Below are 23,386 nucleotides of genomic sequence, written 5' to 3'. Positions count from 1 at the left end.
TTGGGATTTTTGAATCTCCCACCCCCGGATATAAAGCTTTATTGTAAGCTCGAGCTCTCTATAAGAATCTGAACTATTCATGGCCAAGGGAAACTAGTGGGAGATAAGAGTAGAAGGAATTCAAGGTAGGCTGGACTTAGATCTCTTGTGGGCACAAAGGGACTCATGACTGATGATGCCTTTGACCCCTCCCTCAGGGTCAACCTGGTCATCTCCTACAAAGAGATCTTTAGTGATACCAACGCTGAATCAAATTGTTGGGATGAAGTTTATGCCCTATAACTGTAATGGCATTAATGGTTTTTTAAATTAAAGTGCACAATCCTGAGAGTTTGTCTGAATATCCCCTGGATAAATTTCTGAACTTTTTAAAAAAAAACTAAAGTTCTGTTTAGACATTCAACTGAAGAAGTGGAGGGATGACTGGAAAGACAGATGACAGTTCCTGTTGGGCCTGTTGCTGTAAAGGCTATTTTAAACTAGGCATTGCAGTTATTTTCCCACAATTCTTTTCTTATGATAACACAGTTCTTCTCAGAGTTATACAATGGCCCCTGTGGATGACAGATAATAAACTATCTCTATTCCTTAAACTTTCTTTTCTTTCATGGAGAATTGAGCTACTTGACTTAAAATTGGTTTTTCATCTGTAAGGACAATAGTATTTCTAATATGATGACTGCAAATAGTGTGAGTAAAAGAATCCAATTTCTATAACTATTTTTCACCCTAACATCTCAATGTCTTAATACCTCAAGGCATTAAAAGACAATGGATGCATTTATTTATTGAATTACTGCTCATGATAAGGAGAAAATACATAAGAGCATATTGATAGGATTCCATAAAGTTATAGACCTTAGTTAATTTAGACTATTTGTGTTTGTGATAGATTTTTTGGGGGGTGTTCTAAGTCCAGTTTTCATGGATTTAACTGTTATTTTGCTGTATTTTTCATCTACACTGGGAAATTGCTGCATTGATTTAGCTACATCAGTCCAAGACTTTACCTAAAGTATTAATTAGAAAAGTATTACAAAATGATTTTCTGTGTCATCTCTTTTCTTGGATCGTAACTTGTTTCTTTGGGTAAATATATCTGTGGAGATTCTCAGTCATCTGGGTCATAGTTGTCTCAAAGGTGCTTTTTCAAAAGGCAACTGGACTGTTTTTTTTCTTTGTGGAAGAAGAAGAAGTTTTGCTTCTCATCCAAGAAACTTCATGGCTTCTGACTGGATGGTGGGGGCTATGGAGAGATTAGTTCTGACAGGATGGGAGGAGGGTTGGAAGGATCATATTTCTTTGCAGTTATCTGGTCTTAGTGCTCTGCCTAAGAGCTCTTGAGGCCACTTGGGGGATTATCTGTGCCCTCAGGGTCAGCTGTATCAGAGTGCAAATCGAGTTGGAATCTTCTTAGAACTGCTGAAAGGACTGTGTTGTAGACGGGAAGTAGGTGGTGTCTTATCCCTCCCCATTTATTGAGAGAGGGCTGCTCAATGTTAACATAAATGGCCTCTTTTGCCCCTCTTTCAAATGAATGGTTAGGCTGAAATGGAATCCAGATAGGGCAGCTAACCACTGTTGCTCTGGGTTGTCGTGCTTGGTCGTTGAGAAGCAATACTTCAATGGATTTGTAGAGTTGTAATTGCAGGAATATTCCAATCTTGGATGGCAAACCTCAGATAAAGAATGTTTCCAAGCAAATACAACTCAGGTAAACAAAGTCACTAATCTAAAGGAGGATTAGAGAGAGGAAGTAAACATATGTTAGACTTTAACTAGAGATAATTAATTGTATTAATTACTGTGCTAAACAGTAACCAAAGTTAAGCAGTAACCAAAGTTAACCAATGATGGAGGATAACTAAAAATGTGTATAAATGCAAGACTAGACTCCAATAAAGATCATCATGATTCAGTTGTTCATGATCAAACAACTCAACTGCCTCGTCATTACAACATGGATTGCTGTTGGTCTTGACCTCAAACTCTGCCCATTACATTACATTACATTTCAGCTTATCCACCGATGCTCATTTTAATGCCAGGAATGTCACTAGGAAAGAAAGAAAAGGGTTATGTGCAAAATAAAGAATAAAATGTTCCAAACTAAGAACACAGTAGCCTTATTCAGAACTTCATCAGAGTGTTTTGAGTGCTGTGTTCTTTAGACCATTTTAAGTATTTCAATACTGAGAACAATAAGAATTCAAAACAATCTCTTGCATCCTTATTTTACAATTACTTAAATAGTTGGGGTTATGTGTGCTGTGTAATACCTACTGCTCTTCTAAATAAAATGAAAATAAATATTAAAAAATAAAATGTTTTAAAATCCCAATAGCAAACAAAAACATAAGTTGAGTGTGTTTTTGTAAACACAAGCTAAGCAGCACAAACAACATCACAACTGTAAAAACACACTTCATGCTTTGGATTTGAAGCTACTTTCTCTAAGGGTGATGCTGCATTGTGTGCACTTTTTCTTACACAGTTCATGGTCTTTTAAAAAATAACAGCATACAAAAAAAGTCATGAATAGATATGATTTATGTTTGAAAATATATTACTTTTCATTAAAAGAAATTCCAAAGCAGGATAAAATAAGAGGACATTGTAGCACATGAAGTTTAAATTCTAAATTTAAATGGGAACAAATATAAAAACAACAGTAAGTGTACCATTCAGACAAGAAATTATGGTTTTTTTTTAAACATCTAAAATGGTTTTCAACCTCTGAGCATTGACTCTGAGAGTCAATTGTTGCAACTGAATCTCTTCTTCACCTGACCTAATAGCTTGGAGTAAAACTTTAGATCATGAAATGTTTTCCTTGGGGTATTGAAAAGTTAAAAATTGTGTTTCGAAACAGTGAACAAACTACTACAATGTATTGACTTTTGAAAAGTATAAATGTACGTACATTTTTTCTAAGATCAGTTCTGTGAAAAATTAATATTTATACTTACAAAATCACTCAGTGTCAAATTAATCATCTAGTTAGATTTTAAGGAGAATGTGAAGCAATTGTATTTGAAATCTGTCCCCTATTATGATATGAATTTTAGTTCTGCTGTTCCTGAATAGAGTATCTTTCCCTACTTTTTATAAATCTGATTTAATCAGAGAACCTGAAATGTTTCCTTCTTATTTTTCTAATAAATTCTCTGGAACTTAGTGCCTGATATTACAAGATTTTTTATTTTGGTTTCAAAGAACCTGCATTCATGGGAAGGGAGAAGCAAAAACATATAAAAATAAAGCCCATTTATTTTAATCAACTATTGGGGAATTGAATAGGAATAGGAGCCTGCAAATTAAGATTTTGCTTCCTTGTTTTCTCAAAGTAAATTATCACTTGTCAGTTCTCCTGCACAAGTCATATGACAATAGCACAAAATATTTGGAAAATATAGATGGGATATTGGAAATATTAACTGAAGTATTTTTCTTTCTTTCTTGATGCATTGGTGGCAACTTATATATGGCAAAGGCTGTTATTTTTAACTCAGTTATATATAGTGTTTAAACTGAAGGAGAAAGACAGGATCAGACAATCACATAGCCCTGAAGTTATTCAGTGGCTCAGTTCACATATGGCATAATACACTTGATTAACTCACAATAAATTGGGTCATTTAATATATTAAATCACCATACGCTTTTCAAACTCTAAAAACCAGATGGGGATGTGCAAAGGGAGTGAGGGGGAGAAGAAGAAGAAGAAAAGGCAAAAAGCAAAGAACAAAAACAATCCTTTTTTTTCTTTAGCCATTAACCACAGATCTATTCCTTTCCAGTACTAAGACAGTAGATCAGTGGCTTATTCATCACATTAATCAATAATGTAGTTTGCCTGTTTTGCTTCTTGTGTTGAAGAAACATCCGTCATTGTGTGTGAAATAAAGGGTATGGCTTTCCATGATGGGTGAATTAAAGAAATTATGTCCCCAAAGTGCTTTTTCAGGACGCAATTGGACTTTCTTGTTTTTTCTTTTGAAGACGTTTTGCTTCTCATCCAAGAAGCTTCATGAACTCTGACAGGATAGTGGGAATGGAGCTGAAGAAGCATCTTGGATGAGAAGGGAAACATCTTCAAAAGAAAAAAACAAATCCAGTTGCCTCCTAAAAAAGCACCTTTGGTACAACCTGAACCTGGATGACTGAGAAAATCTACAGATCTCAAGCAATTATGGTTTATTCAACAAATCATGATTAAAAATTGGTTTAAAGTAATGTGTGAACCTACAAATATATGACAGCCTTTGCCAACTAATGGCCAGAGAGCAAATTATTTAGTACTGCATGTATATGTATGTTATCTATGTCCATATTTATGTCCATATTTATACCTACATATAGTCATTATTTTATAATTCAGAATAAGTTTCATTCAAGAAATGAAGTTAAAATAATAAATTTTGAACATGCACCAATGTAATGATCTGCTTGGATGTTTTATATGATTAATGTCAATGATCTATATATTCTCCTAGTTACGTACTGAAGAATAACTTAGGATGAATGAAACCGAAATACTGCATGCCTATAATATTTACATCCTGATATGCTTTTTCATTCATCAACAACTTCACTAAAAGGATTTGTAGAGATTAGGAGTAAAGCTGATTCAATGACAATGTTTACTGCTGCTATATCTAATTTGGCCACTAGAAATACTTTACCATTAGAACTATGTTCGACTTTTTAAAATGTTACATATTTTGGGACAGTATCTTTATAATTTTTATTTTTATTATATAAAATGCAAAGAAGAAAAGAAAATAGAAAATTAAGGGAGGAAAAGGGAACGGGGGAAAGGGGGTGTGAAATACAAGGGGAAGATAAAAAGAAAGAAAAGGGGGCATTGACTTCCAACTCTTCCTAGCGCAGTACAAGATAAACACACTCTAACCTCAACTTTTTGCTTTTATACATTAATATATAACTAGCCTTTTCTATCACACCAAATCTTTACAATCAACAAAACCAACATCAAAGTTTCATATATATTTTTTCTTCACAAGCACAAATTCCAGAAGTGATATCCAAATAAGAACATATTTTCCTCTTTAAAGTTAACCCAGGGGTGGGATTCAGCCAGTTTTGGACCAGTTCGAGCGAACCAGATGTTAAATTTACATCTCGTTCGCCAAACTGGTAGTTGAACCAACCAGCTGGCCCTGCCCACCCCTCCCCTCCCCTCCCCTCCCAGGAGTCTCCACACGTCCTGTTTTGGATGCAGGTAAGTGCAGGGTCTGCACGGAGGCTCTGGGAGGGCAAAAAATAAATAAATAAAACCCTCCTGGAAGTTCCAAAAGTCCAGAAAGGGGCCTGTTTCTGGCTTCCAAAAGGCCTCCGGAGCCCAGGGGAGGCCATTTTCACCCTCCCAGAGGCCTGAGGAGAGACTCTGGAGCCTGGGGAGGGCAAAAAACGAGCCTCCCAGAAGTTATGGTAGGCCACGCCCACCATGGCCACACCAACCCAGCACCCAGGCAGAAAACCAGTTAGTTGCTGGGGTTTTGGAATCCCACCCCTGAGTTAACCACTCCTGCTTTATCTTCCTTGCTATGGAAATAATGTATATTTCTATATGCACCTAGCAATCTTTGTGAGCTGTCACCATTTTTATTTACAACATTTATTGTATTCTTTCAAATACTTTGGCCTTACTGAAGGAAAAAAAAGGGGGGGGTGGAATCTTACTTTTGTTTTTAACCTTCTCCTTCCTTCAAAGTACTAATTTTTTAAAAAAACATTAAAAACACTTTAAAAAAAAACATTTTGGGACTGTATCAATTTCCCAGTGGGAAGATTTGATTAAATGCAAAGTTAAAGAAATCTTGGTTCTTCATCGAAGAAGTACAAAATTAGAAAAATCTGATGTCAAATGAATATGCACCTTGTTTGCCAAAACCAAGTGAGATGAATCTATTCGGGCCAGCCAAAATCTAGCAGAGCTTGAGAACGAACCAAATCTTGTGCTCTGCCTGTGTCCTTTCAACTCTTTTCAAACTAGAGTTGCAACAATTGATTTGGCTAGTTGGGGTCAGCCAAGGCAGAGTTTGTCAACAAGCTTGAAACACAGCACACGTGTGGTGCAACAAAACTGGGGAGAAAATGAGAGAGCTAGAACATTTCCTTTCTGGACAATGTCCAAACCAGGGTTAGATTTGCCATCAGGAGTTGCTCCTAATTGGACAATTGGCTTGTTGCCGTGCTCTTTGCTAACGGGCTTTGAAATGAGCCCAACGCTCGATTTCATTAACCACTGAGGAGGCATCCAGTAGGAAGAGATGATGCAAGGCGCATCCTTGTTTTATTCTCAGATAAACAGGGCTCCTTGAGTCTATTATCTTCATGCTGACAAATTTTCCCCCTATATAGTAGTTTTAATTACATCTTAGGCTGTATTTAATTGTCTGGTTTTTTTTATTGCTGCTGCTGCTGACAGCAAGACAGGTTTATATATATAATCCTGTCTTCGAGTCCTTGTGCTATGGGACTAGAATATGTGCCTTGAATTTAAGGTATCTTAGTTATGCTTACTGGGTCATCTTGTAAAATCAGCAATGGGTTAAAAAGAATCACGTACAAGAAAAAACTGGCACAAGTAGTCCTTGACTTACGACTACAATGGAGTTCAAGATTTATCTTGCTAACGCAGGGGTCCCCAACCACCGGTCCACGGACCGGTACCGGTCCGCGGAACAAGTCTTACCGGGCGCTGGCTTGCTGGGCGCCGCCATCTTTTGATGAAAAAGTGCTTCCGGTGAGCTTTTCCGGGTAGAAAGCTCACCGGAAGCACGCTTTCATCAAAAGATGGGGCGCCAGCGCTTCGGTGAGCTTTTCCGGGTAGAAAGCCATTTCTACCGGAAAAGCTCACCGAGCGTGGCGCCACCATCTTTTTGATGAAAAAGTGCTTCCAGTGAGGTCACCAGAAGCACTTTTTCATCAAAAAAAGATGGCGGCGCCCAGCTGATGCCGGTACCGGGCCGCGGCGCCCAGCTGATGCCGGTACCGGGCCGCAACGTAAAAAAGGTTGGGGATCACTGTGCTAACGGAGACATTTGTTAAGTGAGTTTTGCCCCATTTTATGACTTTTTGTTGTGGCCTCTTGGCCACCGGCCCCTCCAGCAGCCAAATCAAATGAGGATGAGGCATGGGAGTCAGGGTCACATCAGGGCAACCTGGGAGCTCCGAGGGGGAAGAGGGAATGGAACTGGCAGAGAGAGAGAGAGAGAGACAGAGGCAGAGCCTGGGCCATCCATCAGCCCTCAGATGGAGAGTCAACAGCTCCCAGGTCTGGAGGTGGCTGATGAGGAAGAGGAGGAACTGTTATGTCTGGTGCCTGATGCGCAGATGTGCAGAAGGCAGAGGAGAGGAGAGCAGTGGAAATCTGTGGGCCGATCCTTGGGACGGGAGAGCCACCACTGCTAGTGAAGCCTCATCCTAGCTCTGGGGATAAAAGGCGGGTGGCAGAGATGAATAAATGTGGCAGGCAACTATTTATCTCCCTGCTGCACAGACTTGTTAGCCTGCTGTGAGAGAGAGACGTTTTGCTGGGGGTCCTAATAAAGGAATCATTGATTTCACCACAGAGGGTTTGTCATGTTTGGAAAGCTGGATCAGAACACTTTTCTTGCCACAGTTGTGACAAGATTGTGAATGATTGCAGTTGTTAAGGTAGTAACGTGGTGGTTAAGTGAATCTGACTTCCCCATTGACTTTACTTATCAGATGATTGCAAAAGCTGATCACATGACTCTGGGACACTGCTGCCATCATAAATATGAACCAGTTGCCAAGCCTCCAAACTTTCATCACTTGACCATGGGGATGCTGCAATGTTTGTACATGTGAAAAATGGTCATAAGTCACTTTTTTCAGTGCCGTTGTAACTTTGAATGGTCACTAAATGAAGTTTCATAAGTTCAGAACTACCTATACTAGATAAAATGGAAAAGATGGCTTGAATTAATGACCAATTTTTTGCCTCTCTTCCTGTCAGGGCTGCCACGGAAGAGAAATCACCAGGAAAAATCCTAATTATAATAATGCAATAATATTAGTATTAAGAATGGAAGTAATAATCCAATCAGTGTTTAAATTAATGCTTTGGTAAAACAAAAGTTTTTCAGGATGGACATGGCATTGCTAGTCATTTCTGGCTCTAGGGGGCAGTGCTCATCTCCATTACAAAGCTGTCCAAAGACGTCTCTGTGGTCTTGTGGTTGGCATGACTAAACGCCAAAGGCGCACGGAAAGCTGTTACCTTCCCACCATTTTTGCCTATTTTTCTACTTGCATTCTTACATGCTTTTGAACTGCTAGGTTGGCAGAAGCTGGGACAAGTAACAGGAGCTCACCCCAGCGGTGCTAGGGATTCGAACTGCCAAACTGCTGACCTTTCTGATCGACAAGCTCAGCGTCTTAGCCACTGAGCCTTCTATGGAACACATCAATTGCTTTTCACATGGAACACATCAATTGCTATTCCATATTATCCAAGTTTCTAATTGCCCCCATTCCTGGAAAATCCACCAGCACAGAAGCTTAGTAGGACAATGTATGACATGGAAATGCTTCTTATAAAGGAAAATATTTGTAGCTCAGGGTTGAAGTGAGGGTTCTTGGTGCTCTCTGAGCTTGGTTGTTTTCTTGCAGACGTTTTATTGCCCAAACTAGGTAACATCATCAGTTTTAGTAAGGAATGGAGTTTGCTCTCAGTTTATATTCTAATGGCATGCCCTGGAATGGTCTTGAAGGTTCTTTGGTTGGGTTGTTTACTGTTGGCTTGTTTGGCAGCTCCTTGATTGGGGTATCATTTGCTTGATTGTTGGTATTGATATTAAACTTGGAGTTAATCTATGGTCATCTGTGTCAATGGTGGTATTCAATTTTTTTTAACTACTGGTTCTGTGGGAGTGGCTTGGTGGGTGTGATGTGGTGTGGCTTGGTGGGCATGCTTGGTGGGCATGGCTTGGTGGGGATGGCAGGGGAAGGATACTGTAAAATCCCCATTCCTCCCCATCCCATTAACCTGCTTTCCAGTTCTGTTCTTCTGTGCAGGGCAACAAAAGAAGACCCAGCCAATCAGCTGGGACTCAGGAGGCAGCAAATAGATGGGGGCAGGGTCAGTCAGAGGTAGTGTTTACCAGTTCTCCAAACTAATCAAAATTTCCACTACCGGTTCTCCAGAACCTGTCAGAACTGACTGAACTGACCTCTGATCTGTGTGCTGATTGTTAGTGTGGATGTGTTTTGGTCTTTTGGTCCCTTTTTAGCTTGTTGATTGTCTCTTTTGCAAAGTGTATAGATTTATATGTCCATTGATGGCTAATTTGTCAGAGTGCCAGGCTTCTAGAAATTCCCTAGTGTTTTTGAGCTTGCCTTGGTCTAGAGTGGTCACAGTTTTCCAATTAGCAATAGCACTTAGACTTATATACCACTCCACAGTGTTTTACAGCCCTCTCTAAGTGGTTTACAGAGTCAGCACATTGCCCCCAACAATCTGGGTCCTCATTTTACCCACCTTGGAAGGATGGAAGGCTGAGTCAACCTTGAGCCTGGTGAGATTCAAACTGCCAAATTGCAGCCAGGCAGCAGGCAGCAGAAGTAGCCTGCAGTACTGCACTCTAACCACTGTGCCACTGTGGCTCATAATTGAAACTATGGCTAAATCTGTCCATTGGGCTTCTTCCTCTCTCTCTTTAACAACTCTTCCGCTGTGAAGGGAACACCAGCAACTGGATAAATTCCTTCTCAACATCGCATTTCTAGGCTGTGTTCCTTTTTCTCTTCTATGGAGATCAAAAAGGAAGAGCTGTTTCTGTTCTCAAATGCTTTCAGATTTATCTGCAGCTATTTTCTACTACCTAGTAGTAGCTCAAACACATAATTTTCAAAAACATAAGTATATGTATTTCAACTGGATAAGTGGACGACATGTCTGGCAGTTCAAAAGATGCTATTTTGCATAGTAGTTTTTTAAAAAGGATTGGAAATAACATCTTATAATTCTGTAGTGCTGTGTTTTTTATCCTACATAAATCCTTCACTATTCCCCTCCCCCCATCTTGTGATAATGTTATACATATAAGTTCCCACAGTCAGAAATAAAATAATGTCATTTATTTGTTGAATCATTGATTAAGTAAAGGATTCCGTATGACCCATTATTGTGCCTAATTTGCTTTTGGAGCCAAGTGATACAACTCAAAGCGTTAAAATTCCAAAAAGAAGCAATGGATGGAAAGTAATCAAGGAGAAAAGCAACCTAGAACTAAGGAGAAATTTAGTGACAGAGCAATTAATCAGTGGAACAACTTGCCTCCAAAAGTTGTGGGTGTGCCAACACTGGAAATTTTAAAGAAAAGATTGGACAACCATTTGTCTGTAATGTTATAGGACAGTGGTGGCTAACCTTTTTGGGCTCCTGTGCTGAAAATTGCACCCACGCTTGCGCTCACATGATTGCATGCCAGCACACAGAAGGCAATGCGTGCAGGGCCCTCCACGCCCCCACATGCCGTATATCTCTGTGCATGCATGCAAGAACCCCCCATGCTCACTGCACATCTCTGCCCATGAGCTTGCATCTCCCGCGCACCCCCGCCCCACACATGCGCACCAGATACCCAACAATCAGCTGGCGGGCGGCACGCACACATGCGCAGTGGGGCTCTTCCGGGCAACCTCTCGTGTACCGGCAGAAGTGGCTCTGCATGCCACTTCCGGCACGTGTGCCATAGGTTCGCCATCACGGTTATAGCGTTTCTTGCCTGAAAGGGCAAGATTGGACTAGAAGGTCTCCAAGTTTCCTTCCAACTCTGTTATTCTGTTATCCTGGGCTTTTCATGGAGAGTTGATCCTTCTCAGAGTCTCTTCTATTTATGTGAAAATTAAGGAACACATAACTTTAGATATCTTTCGATAAGTGTTCCATTTTTAGAACAATGGAAATGTGATTGGTGTCAACTTTGAAATGATATCAAAGTTTCAAACATTTTTGCTGGGTTGGATATTTTAAGTTACTTGAACCGTCTTAATATATTCAGTCTGTTCATATGCTTTGTGTTTATATTTTATAGCTATTTAGTTTTAAAATCACTTATGTGTGTGATAGTGCCTAAACTGATCGGACATACAAATAAACCTATTTCCACATCTGGAATACAGGCATGACTTGAGGGCTGAACCAATAATACCTCTGACAGTCCTAAAGTTGAATCCCAAGCTTGTATTAATTGGTATACAGCCTTTAACATTATTAGGATAGAAATTATATGGAAGGAAACTTAAAATGAATGCATAACTACATATTTATGAATACACATAATGTCTATGTTTTATTATTTACACATAGCTTCATTTCATATTAACTTCTTAAACTTAACTGAAAACAGTTAAGATGGCAAAAGTATAAAGAAAAAAATTACAAAGCCCAGGTTGCTGTTTAAAATACCACATCAAAAGAATATTGGAAACATGTAATATATTCTGTAAATCATTGTAAATACAAACACTTCTGGTTGTGTGGAATGAATTAAAATGCAACCTCCTTCAAAATACTATTTATAATTGATAGTACACCCGGTCCTTTTATTCTTAGAACAAGAATGTGATGAATGTAATGCATTTATATATATATATATATATATATATATATATATATATGTGTGTGTGTATATATATATATATTATATATATATATATTCATATGTTGGTATTTTCCCACGTCATTATATTTGTGTGTGTGTGTGTGTGTGTTTCGGCTTTAAAAACACAACTTTAAAAGCACAACTATAATGACGTGGGAAAATACCCGAACAAAGCTGAATACCATACATGTAACAGGTCACATTCATCAAATAGTTAGCAGCTTAATCTCTGTGTAGGCTACCTATTATATTTAACATTAAAGGTTATTTAGTTTCCTGCCTAGATCAGAATGTAGTCTTCAGGTGGAAGGAATCAAGCGGCATGAATAACTATGAACTGCTGTACAGCTGCATGCATTACATTTTTCTACAGCTGCAATTTCACCATGTCTAATTCAATCAGCCAGTTTGTTAAAAGTTGTGCCATATACATACCCAAGGGTGCTTTTCCAAAAGGCAAATGGAGTTTGGACTGAACGTGAACTGAAGAAGCTTCTTGGATGAGAAGTGAAATGTGTTCAAAGAAAACATAAATATCAAGAAAGCCCAGTTAGCTTTTGGAAATGCACCTTTGGGAGAAACATGACCTGGATAATTGAAAATCTGCATAAACATCACACACACATACCTTCATTCATTCATTTGATGGGCTCTGAGTGGCAATGTTTTAATCTTTAATTCAAACAACTTGTTCTTATTTTTAAATTAAACTTTGATGCTTCTCTTTCTCACAGGAAAAGAAAAGGACAAACTTGGACCTACTGCAGTGCAAAGATATTTCTCTACAACCTTGTTTCTCAACCTTGGCAATATAAAAATGGGTGGGGCTTCAATTCCCACCACCTGGGAATTCTGTGATTTGAAGTCCACATATCTTAAAGTTGCCATGATTAAGAAACATTGCACTATAAAATGTTTGTGCCGGTTTTACTAATATGTAATTTGTTCCCTTTGAATGTCACGCTGTAAAATAAACCTTGGAGGACCTTTAACAATAAGCCTATATTGCACAGCACATAATTAATTCTACAGACCGAGCTATAAAATAAATGACAAGGATTGCTCTGGTGATATTTGTCAAGCTTTAGACAAAATTCTTATGCTATCATCTTTGTTTAAGAGTTGAAAGGTACATTCTAATAATCAGGTAATGAAACCACTGGTGACTCGTAGCCCAACCCTTGACTTACAATCGTTTGAAGTTACAACAGCACTGGAAAAATTGACTTACACCGCATATAGCTATAATAGCATCCATACATTCATGTAATCAAAATTCCAGTGCATGCTAATCAACATGCAATTTACAATGGTTGTGACATCCCAGGGTCATGTGACCATCCCAGGGCCATGTGATCATCCCAGGGTCATGTGATCATCCTAACATCATGTGATTGCTATTTGCAATCTTCCTAGACAGCAAAATCAGTAAGATTCACTTAACAACAGCATGAGTCACTTAACAATTGCAGTGATTTGTTTAACAGTGGTGGTCAAAAAGGTAGTAAAATCAAGCACAACAATTGCTTTGCTTAGAAACTCTGGTCCAAATTGTGGTCATAAGACTACCTGTTACATTTTATTTATTTTTCAGATTTATAAAACTGTATAGTATAAATGGTTATGTATTATAAGAATTCATTTATATTGTTCAAGATCATGTGTGAACTATGTCATTTTGTTAAAATGTTCCTCTTTGTAATTCATGATTTATGCCTTATTATATTGTGGGTTTTTATGAACTATGACTAATAAATTATGGCATAATTTGCATACCAGGTTATAGTTTCCTAAACAAATTTTGGATTAAAAGAATTGGCTTTATCATTATACACAAACTTTGTAAATCAATTCAATTTTACAAAGTTAATTAGTAAAATTCCTTGGTGTAATAAATTGCTTTTTTGCAAGAGGAAAAAAAAGAAAATAAAGCCACGAAACTCTGTTTACCATCGTCATCAGTCATTATGAAAATAATATAGTATTAAATGAGGCATGTTCACATTTAAATTCTATTCATTTTCATAAGATAATGATGGACTTATTATGTCAACGGTTGTTTAACCATTGTTTACTGACAATTACTCAAAAGACATAGGATTGAAAAGTCCCAGACTTATTTTCAACCATATAGCCATGAGACAGGTTACCAAAATTATGACTCAATTCTATTTGTAGCCAACCACTTACAGTGTACAGCCCCAGAGCATTCTCACAAAAGAGGAGGCAAAATATTTCACCCCTTTTCTTAATTTTTTGAAATTAGAAGCAAATTAACATTAACTTTACAAGGGCTTGAACCTTAAGACATCTATCCCACTCCTTGTGACGTGAACCCCTCTCCATATATATTAGTCCTCTCTACTTTTGAAGTCTGACCTTTGATGTGGCACGCAAAGACTGCCACTTGTGTATTCCTAGCATAGTGTAATTAAAAAGGCAGCTTTAAAAATGCTTCATGTAAAGCCACTTACATCTGATGCTGAAACTGTTTTTATTATTGTGGATTACATACAGTCATATCCATTTATATTAAAAGCAAGGTTGCAGAGAAAAGAAAAATCAATAAAATGTAGATTCGCTGTTTCCATCTCAGAAAAAGAAAGAGAGACTGAAGGCTATTTTTTGTTCTTGACTCAAAAAACACATTAGTTAGCTACTAAAGCTGTGTGAAGTGTGCACAATCAAATTCTCTTAGTATATCAATCAAAACTACATTTGTGCTTGCTTATCAGATGCATAGCAAATTCTGCAGCCTTTTAAATCTGCTGAAATTACAAAGCCAGTTCCAAATATCCCCTTCTTTCTGCCTATCCCTCCAAGCCCTATCATATTAAGTTACAAATGGGTATCAATCGTGACCCAATTTAACGTCAGGGCAAGTAGATGTTTTAGATTCTGGAACTGCTCTTAGCCATCTGAGACAGACGTTTTGTATAACTTCTCCTGAAGATTTGGAATCTTGCTGCAGCCCAGTCACAGCTGTTGAAGGTACCAAATGTATTTATGTGGTTCAAACTTGGGCACCTGTTGCAAACAACTTGAAATAAAAAACAAGTTGTGGTTACGTGATAAGACAAACACAAGCCCGAGCTATGTTTACTTGACTCCAGTGGCCAAGCACTTTCTTTTGTAACACATGTGTTTAATAGTAATTATGATGTCCATATTTCTTTTAGGTAATGCTGCTAACCATTCCCACTTTTTCAAAGTATTTCCTATTTTCTAGCATACTCTAGAAGAGTTAAATTTTGTAAAGTTCTTAACAGAACCTTCCTCAAACTGCTACTTATCGAACTATTTCCTCCTCAGCAAGAGCCACCATGCTAGAGATTATGTATAAGAAATCTCTATCAACCAACTTGGACTGGATCAACATGTTAGATTATTGTCCATAACTTTTAATGAAGAGCCTTTCATCCTGAAGTGGATTTATTTGGAATGATAATAATAGCATTATGGTTGTCCCAAAGGTGCTTTTTCAGGAGGCAACTGGACTTGGTTTTTTTTTCTTTTGAAGACATTTCGCTTCTCATCCAAGAAGCTTCTTCAGCTCTGACAGGATTCCATTCCCCACTATCCTCTCAGAGCTGAAGAAGCTTCTTGGATAAGAAACAAAACATCTTCAAAGAAAAAAAACAAGAAAGTCCAGTTGCCTACTGAAAAAGCACCTTTGGGACAACCATGACCTGGATGACTGAGAATTTCTACAGAATAATAGCATTGTGGGTACAGTACATTAAAAATGAAATCCAGTTTGGTGTAATTATCAAGACATCAGGCTAGAAACCAGGAGATGGTGAGTTCTAGTCCCAAGTTGGACATGAAACTAGCTACAGCAGGTGATACTAGTCACTCTCTGTCAGCCCGAGGAAGGAGGGAATGGCCTAGACAACCTAGAACTACACCGCCTTCGGTCCGATCTAAGTATAGTACATAAAATTATCTACTGCAATGTCCTACCTATCAATGAATACTGCAGCTTCAACCACAACAATACAAGAGCACACAATAGATACAAACTCAAGGTTAACCGCACCAAACTTGATTGCAGGAAATACAACTTCAGCAACAGAGCAGTCAATGTCTGGAATACTCTACCTGACTCTGTGGTTTCTTCCCCAAACCCCAAAAACTTCAACCTTAGACTTGACAATCTTAGACTGTCCCCTTTTCTAAGAGGTCTGTAGGGGGTGTACATAAGTGCACCAACGTGCCTATGGTCCCTGTCCTATTGTTTCTTTTTTTATTTGTATCTATTTCATATATTCATAACCATGTTTATACTTAGACCTGTTATCTAATACTTGCTTGACAAAATAAACAAACAAACAAATAATAAATAAATAAATAGCTTCTGAAAAAAAACATCACCAAAAAACTGCAGGGGTTTGTACAGGCAAACTCCAAGAAATGGGAATGATTGAACAAAAGAAAAGAAAAAGAAAAAAAATATTTACTGTTTATTATTTCAAACTTATCATTCATTGTTTGATTGTGAACTATTTGTTTTGGTAACTTTCATTCTGTATTTTATATAGCACAATAGAAACAGTTATTTGTCACTGTTTACTGCTTCTTTACGGTAACATCAATTACACAAGTCCTTGTTAAAAAAAAAGAGTTTAGCCTTTCTCATAATTCTTCTAAGGAATACAAGGACACTGCTCCATCCTTTGTGCTCATGCATGTGCAAAAACACTCAATGCGTATATAAAATGGTGCAGGCATAAGGATCTGTTTTAGATGTGTGACATTCAGAAAGGACATTTAGTGTTCAGTTTTAACAAAATGGAAATAGCTCCTTCTAAATGAAATATAACTGTCTAAAACCATTGTTAGAATAAAAACTCCTCCACAATTATGCTCTTCATACTAAGCAGACTCATTCATGATACAAAGATAATTTTTTAAATCCACAAAGATGCTGAATGCTTGAGCAAAAGAGAAAGGAGAACTTATGTGGGGATTGGGTAAAGGGTGTACAATTTAAGATCATACAGTATTGCTTCAGAGTACCCTCTAAATTAGAAGACAAGCTGCTCCCAATAAAAATCGTTCCACACTTCTCTCCTTCAGCTGCAGATTTATATCTGTACCTGGTTATAAATCTGCCACATTAATGGAAAAAAGTTTTCTTAATAAGGGGAAGAGTGGCATCTCTAACAAACAGGGAGAACACAAAATGATGGCACTATTACTCAAATGCTGCAATTATACCTTCTAACGTCTGAGTTAGGCAAGTCATAGGCATTGGTGTGATAATGGTGTCAGACGCCCATGTATAAGAAGGGTAAAAAAGGAATTGAGAAAATAACTATGCAGGAGCAGCATGTTAAAAAAAATATCCCCATATTATGCTGGGGAAACTGCCATGTCTGGAACAAAAAGGGAGTTTGAAACACCATGTTGGACAAACAGTTACAACAGTTTGCTGCTTGCCTCCAAAAACAGCAGCCAAATACCAAAAGTATAATAATTATTGTTATTTGATCTTTTCAATTTTTATTAGTTTGTAACATAGCATACAAAGAAAATACAAAAGTAAATAGTAGGGAAGTTAGGGAAGGGAAAAGAGAAGAGAAAGGGGGTGGGGGAGGAAGAAGAGGCATTGATTTCCAACTCCTTTTGGTGCAGTAGAATAAGGCATTAACATCAAATCTCTACTTTTTATTTTTACATAATAGTTTAAACTAGCCATTTTTATAACAATAGATCTATCTAATAAGTAAAACCCAAAATCAAAGTTTCATTTTTTTTCTGCCTGAAGCACAAAGTCCAAAAGCGGTTTCCAAGTAGAAATAAAAGTATTTGTATTTCTTTCTTTAACCAAAACAGTCAATTTCGCCATCTCTGCTAAGTCCATCAATTTTTGCAGCCATTCATCCATTGTAGGGATCAAGGTGACCTTCCATTTATTTTATTTATTTATTTATTTATTTGATTTGCCAATTGTTTACAAGATAATAAGTATAAATGTATACATAGTTGTGAATACATGAAATGGGTACATATAAGAAAAATAAAAGAATAAGAGAAACAATAGGACAGGGACGGTAGGCACGTTGGTGCGCTTATGCACGCCCCCTACAGGCCTCTTAGGAAAGGGGTGAGGTCAATAGTAGACAGTCTAAGGTTAAAGTTTTTGGGGTTTGGGAAGAAACTACAGAGTCGGGTAGAGTATTCCAGACATTGACCACTCTATTGCTGAAGTCGTATTTCCTGCAATCAAGTTTGGTGCGGTTTACTTTGAGTTTGTATCTATTGTGTGCTCTTGTGTTGTTATGGTTGAAGCTGAAGTATTCATTGACAGGTAGGACATTGCAATGTATGATTTTATATACCATGCTTAAGTCAGACCGAAGACGGCGTAATTCAAGGTTTTCAAGTTCCATTTCTGTGCATAGAGTAGTCTTGCTTCCATCAACATATATAACATCAAAGTTCCGGATTTTTTTCCAGGTCTTTTTCCATTAAACCCAAAAGAAAAGTCTTTCCTTTTCTTTCTATATTCACTTTAAGAATTTTTTGTACTATTATTTTTAAGAAAAAGGCTTGTATATGTATGTGTGTGTGTGTGTGTGTGTGATGTATAATGTATACACACACACAAAGTGGACTACCCTAGATATCACTACTAGATTGACATTGGCCATAAAAGACCTCACCCATTTATCAAAGTACAATCGTTTGATATTGATGAATTGATATCTTTATTGATATCATTGATAATTGATATAATTAAGGAAAGCCATTTATAACAATAATATGTAAAAAGCAAGTGCACTATTACCTTAGCTCATAAAACAGAACAGTTAGAAAAAAACTTGTTATATTTCCTGCAAAAAAAAAAAATCATACTTTTTTTCAAATTGGTCTACAGAAGAAAGAAGGAAAATCTCTTAAACATCTGCCACAGGACCGGAGTAACCATTATAAAATCTATTTTTTAAAAAACAATTTTCTGGAAAAACATCTTTTTGTGTTTAACATTCTCAGTATAAAAAGGTTAATAGCAGTGTGATTGTGTTTTTAAAAAATGAACAAAGGGATTACTTTTTAAAAGAAATGCATGTGACCCAAACCTTTATTTCAAGCTGTAGTTCTATCAAGTCCTGAACTTGAAAGAGAAATTAGGTGAAGAACTATAGAAGAACTATAAATATAAAATAGCTCTTATGAACCAAATTATTAGAAGTGGAGGTGACCTTAATAAAGTTCTATGGGAGATTTTTGAATGCTTCATTCAAAAACCCAAAGTCTGCACTTATCATTACTTATGGGATCCAGATATTGTTCAGCTCAAATGTTTATGAGTTCTCTAGAACAGGTCTCCAACCTTGACAACTTTAAGACTTGTGGACTTCAACTTCCAGAATTCTCCAGCCAGCTATGCTCTAGAATAATCAATTGTGCATCATGAAAGTTAAGTTCAACAAAAACTTGAGAATTACATGCCATCCAGTCCTGTATAAATCCTCCTGGAGTACCAATCTTGGTGAAGCTGCATTTCTGAAACAAAAATCGATTATAAAAGACTGCTGGACAGAGATGAGTATGCAAAAAACTTCACAAGTGGACCATTCTGGCAGTAGTGTATAAATTTACAGATAGTCCGCACATACAACCTCACCACTCAACATATTCCCTGGAAAACTGCCTCTCCTTTTAAGAATTAGTGTGGTATTTCACTATTTCCTGTATTTTTAGAAAGAGGAAGTGGTGGTGATGCTTCTTAAGTGAGAACATTTTCCTGATACCTTACACAGAAAGAAAATATGTTGAAGGTGGCTAATCAGTTTGCAATGTCCAGCTCAAAGACAAAAGAATTAGAATTCCCTATGCCTCCCGGCTTGAAATTTTGGGCTTGGACAATCTGGAACTGCGTTGCCTGCAGTCCGATCTTAAGCATAGTACATAAAATTGTCTGTACATCTTCCCTTCTTCAGCTTCAACCACAATAATACATGGGCAACTCATTCAGCTTCAACCACAATAATACACGGGTAAACAATCGATACAAACTCAAGGTAAGCCACTTCAAACTTGATTGCAGAAAGTACAACTTCAGCAACAGACTGGTCAACGCCTGGAATGCTCTACCCGACTCTGTTGTTACAGTCCTCAAACCCTCCCAGCTTCAACCTCAAACTGTCTACCATGGACCTCACCCCATTCTTAAGAAGACCTTAAAGGGGATGTGCATAAGCGCACCAGCCTGCCTACCAACCCTGTCTTACTGTCCCCATTTATCTGTATTTACTTCCTTTGTTCATGTTTAAATTCATACCTATACTTGTTGTCTTGTACATGTTTGACAAACAAATAAAATAAATAAATAAAAGGTTGAGTCATCTTGTTCCTGCTAGCCAAACATTGTTTTGAGCTACTAATGTGTATCCCAAAGGTGCTTTTTCAAAAGGCAACTGGACTTTGTTTTTCCTTGAAGACGTTTCTCTTATCATCCAACAAGCTTCTTCAGTTCAGAACTGAAGAAGCTTCTTGGATGAGAAGCAAAATGTCTTCAAAAAAAGATCAAAGTCCAGTTGCCTTTTGAAAAAGCACCTTTGGGGAAACAATGATCTGGATCAGTGGTCCCCAACCTTTTTTGTACCAGGGACCAGTTTCAAGCAGAAACACTTTTTCAAGGACCGGCGGGGGAGATTCTATTTTCCATTCCCAAAACTTTGTGTTTACCCTACAACTAGCATTAAAGACACCTGACTGCAGTCTCTCTAGTTCTAGGTCTTGCCCAGCTGTGTAGCTACAAAATTTCATGCAGATGTTTCTCTTATCTCTGTTTGGTGAAAACAGGAATTGAATGAGGAGCATTTAGTCAGTGTGTTTTCCCTAGGAAGCTCCTGTAGTCCTTGTTTAGGGATCATTCAGAGCTACGATGGACCTCTAACATCCAGCCCAGGAAGAAACGGCTTCAAAGAAGCCGGGAAGAGTGGCTTTCCTGTCGCCGCACCTCCTCCGAGCGCCCGTTCACCCCACCCCACCAGCCCACGCGTGGTTCAATCCAGTGCTCCGTTCTGCCTGCCTGTGTTTCTGGTTGTTTCGGAGCAGCTTCGCTGATAAAAAGAGGCGAATAGTTATTATTCTCAGCCGAAGCTGCTCCGAATCAACCAGAAACGAAGGTAGGCAGGCAGGCAGAACGGAGCACTGGATTGAACCACGCGCAGGCGGGCGGGGTGGGGGTGAACGGGCGCTTCGGAGGAGCTGCAGCGACAGGAAAAGCCACACACACACACCCCCGGCTTCTTTGAAGCAGTTTCTTCCTGGGCTGGTGGAGGAGCGAGAGAGCGACTGAGAGAGGAACGAAGCGGGAGGAAACCGAAGCCGCTGATCCGGAGAGCAGGACAGGCTTTGGTTGCTTCCTCCCTCCCCTTCTTTCATTTGTGTCCTTGATCCCTGATCCCAGCAGCATTCACCGAAGGCGAAGAAAGCCGCCATTTTTTAATTTTTTTTTTTATTTGCGGCCTGGTACAGAGTGCTCCACGGACCGGGACCAGTCCGCGGCCCGGTGGTTGGGGACCCCTGATCTGGATGACTGAGAATTCCCAATATACTAATGTGTATATGCCTCTTCAGAGATCTGATCTGTTTACATTGCAGCTAAATGTCCTGTTCCACTTTTGTCATCTGTAAGGGAGTAGCAGTAAAAGAGAATCCATGTACCAATAATTCTATATCTATAAATAGTAAAATAGTTTAGTCAGATATATAAAAGCAGTGTTATGATTTTTGCCCCAAACACCTGGAATTTATTTGCTTTAAAACAGGGTCTCCAACCTTGGCAACTTTAAGCCTGGAATTCCCCAGAATTCCCCAGCGAGCTTTCTCTAGCTTTGCTGGCTGGGGAATTCTGGGAGTTGAAGTCCACCAGGCTTAAAGTTGTTAAGGTTGGGGACCCCTGCTTTAAAACAGGAATTTCCAAACCCTGGTACATGGATTGGCACTGGGTCATGGCATGCCAGAAACCAGGCCGTGTAAAACAAGCAAAGCCAGATTTGTGGGATGTAGGCAGTACACGAAATCACACCCCCTCTGGTCCACAGAAAAACCTCTCCCCACAGAACCAGTCCCTGGATGCTCAAAATATTGAGGGCCACTGCTTTAGAATGTCATTTGCTACATTATCCTTCAATGGGTAGAAAAGCAGGACACGTGGAATCTAAATCAAAATCTTGATGCATTCTCTTCACTGGTCTAATAAAGCTAAACTTTTGCAAGGTCATCTTTGCTTTCTGCCTTCCTCTATAACTTTTTCAGCCTTGTAGACTTGTAGACTTCAACTCCTAGAATCCCCCAGTTAGCATGGTCTAAACCAGGGGTGTCAAACTCCCAGCCCATGGGCCAGATGTGTCATATGCTGCCCATGCCCACCCCCGGTTTAGCAAAGGGGGAAAAAGTTGCAATACATCACGTGATGACATGACGATGTGATTTTGACACTCCTGGTCTAAACAATTGATTGTTACAAGATCTGGAAAGAAGTCCACAATTCTTATTTGGAAACAGTATATATTATTATGTTGTTTGGTTTTCTAGACTGGAGGAAAAAGTTGCTCATGTTTAGATCATTGGAGATAGCTTAGATTGAGAAAGTCGCAGGGCGGGATGATACATCTTTTCTTTGAACCTCTAGGCAAATTTTTTGAACAATAAATTACATAAATATTAGCATATGCCAGTGTAAAAAGAGATTAGGTAACTAAATCCATGTTAAACTTCTTCATTGCTTTTTTTTCTAAGCATTCATTGTCCCATTCTAGTCCTCTATCTCTAATCTCTGAATATTTGTATTTTATGAAAAAGAAATATTGGCCTAGAAATAGATACTAGAGCAGGGGTGGCAAACTACGGCCCGCGGGCCACATCCGGCCCGTTGGTCTGTCCAATCCGGCCCGCCCCTGAAAAAAATCGCTGGGCGTGGCGTATTGCCCTGCGCCGCGTGGCCCCCAAAGCTGCAAAACAGTGCGGAGCGCTCTCGGGTAGGAAAGAAAAGAACTTTGCAAAGGCCTCGGCTGGGAGTTCGAAATCACCTTCGAGTGCGACCTCTCCGAAGGTGAGTCCCCGCCAATCCCCTTTTTTTCCGGGGCTTCAGGCTTAAACTTTGCAAAGGCAAAGTTTGCAGGCGGGAGCGTCTTCCGGCCGAGGAGTGGGAAGGGTTCCCCGGGCGGGCGGGCGGGCTGCTTGGAGCGGGCTGCTTGGAGCCACCTAAACTAGGCCGCTGCTGGTGGAGCCTTGCCCTGCCTTGGTGCCCGTTCCCGGCTCGGCGGTCCTGCTCGGGCAGCACTTTAAAAGCCTGCTCTCATCACCCGAGCAACTTACCAGCAACTTGCGGCTTCCTTTTTCTCGCAGGCGCTCGCGCCTGGCCCTGAGCCGCACGGTGGAGGGGAAACCCGAGCACCGCCGGTCGCCTCCTCCAAGCAGCCCGCCCGCCCACCGGGCGGAACCTTCCGCTCCTCGGCGGGAAGACGCAAAGTTTAAGCCTGAAAGCCCCGGAAACCCGAGCAACTTCCCAGCAACTTTCAGCTTCCTTTAACTCGTGGGCGCCGCGGCTGGCCCCGAGCCGCACGGCGGAGAGGAAACCCGGAGCACCGCCAGGTCACCTCCAAGCAGCCCGCCCACCAGGCGGAACCCTTCCCTCCTCGGCGGGAAGACGCTCCCACCTGCAAACTTTGCCTGTGCAAAGTTTAAGCCTGGAAGCCCCAGAA

The sequence above is a fragment of the Notechis scutatus genome, chromosome 4 (assembly GCF_049901735.1).
Source record: "Notechis scutatus isolate UNSWTSFEM ecotype Mainland chromosome 4, rNotScu1.2, whole genome shotgun sequence".
Lineage (NCBI taxonomy): Eukaryota > Metazoa > Chordata > Lepidosauria > Squamata > Elapidae > Notechis > Notechis scutatus.
Note: the sequence above shows the minus strand (reverse complement) of the source record.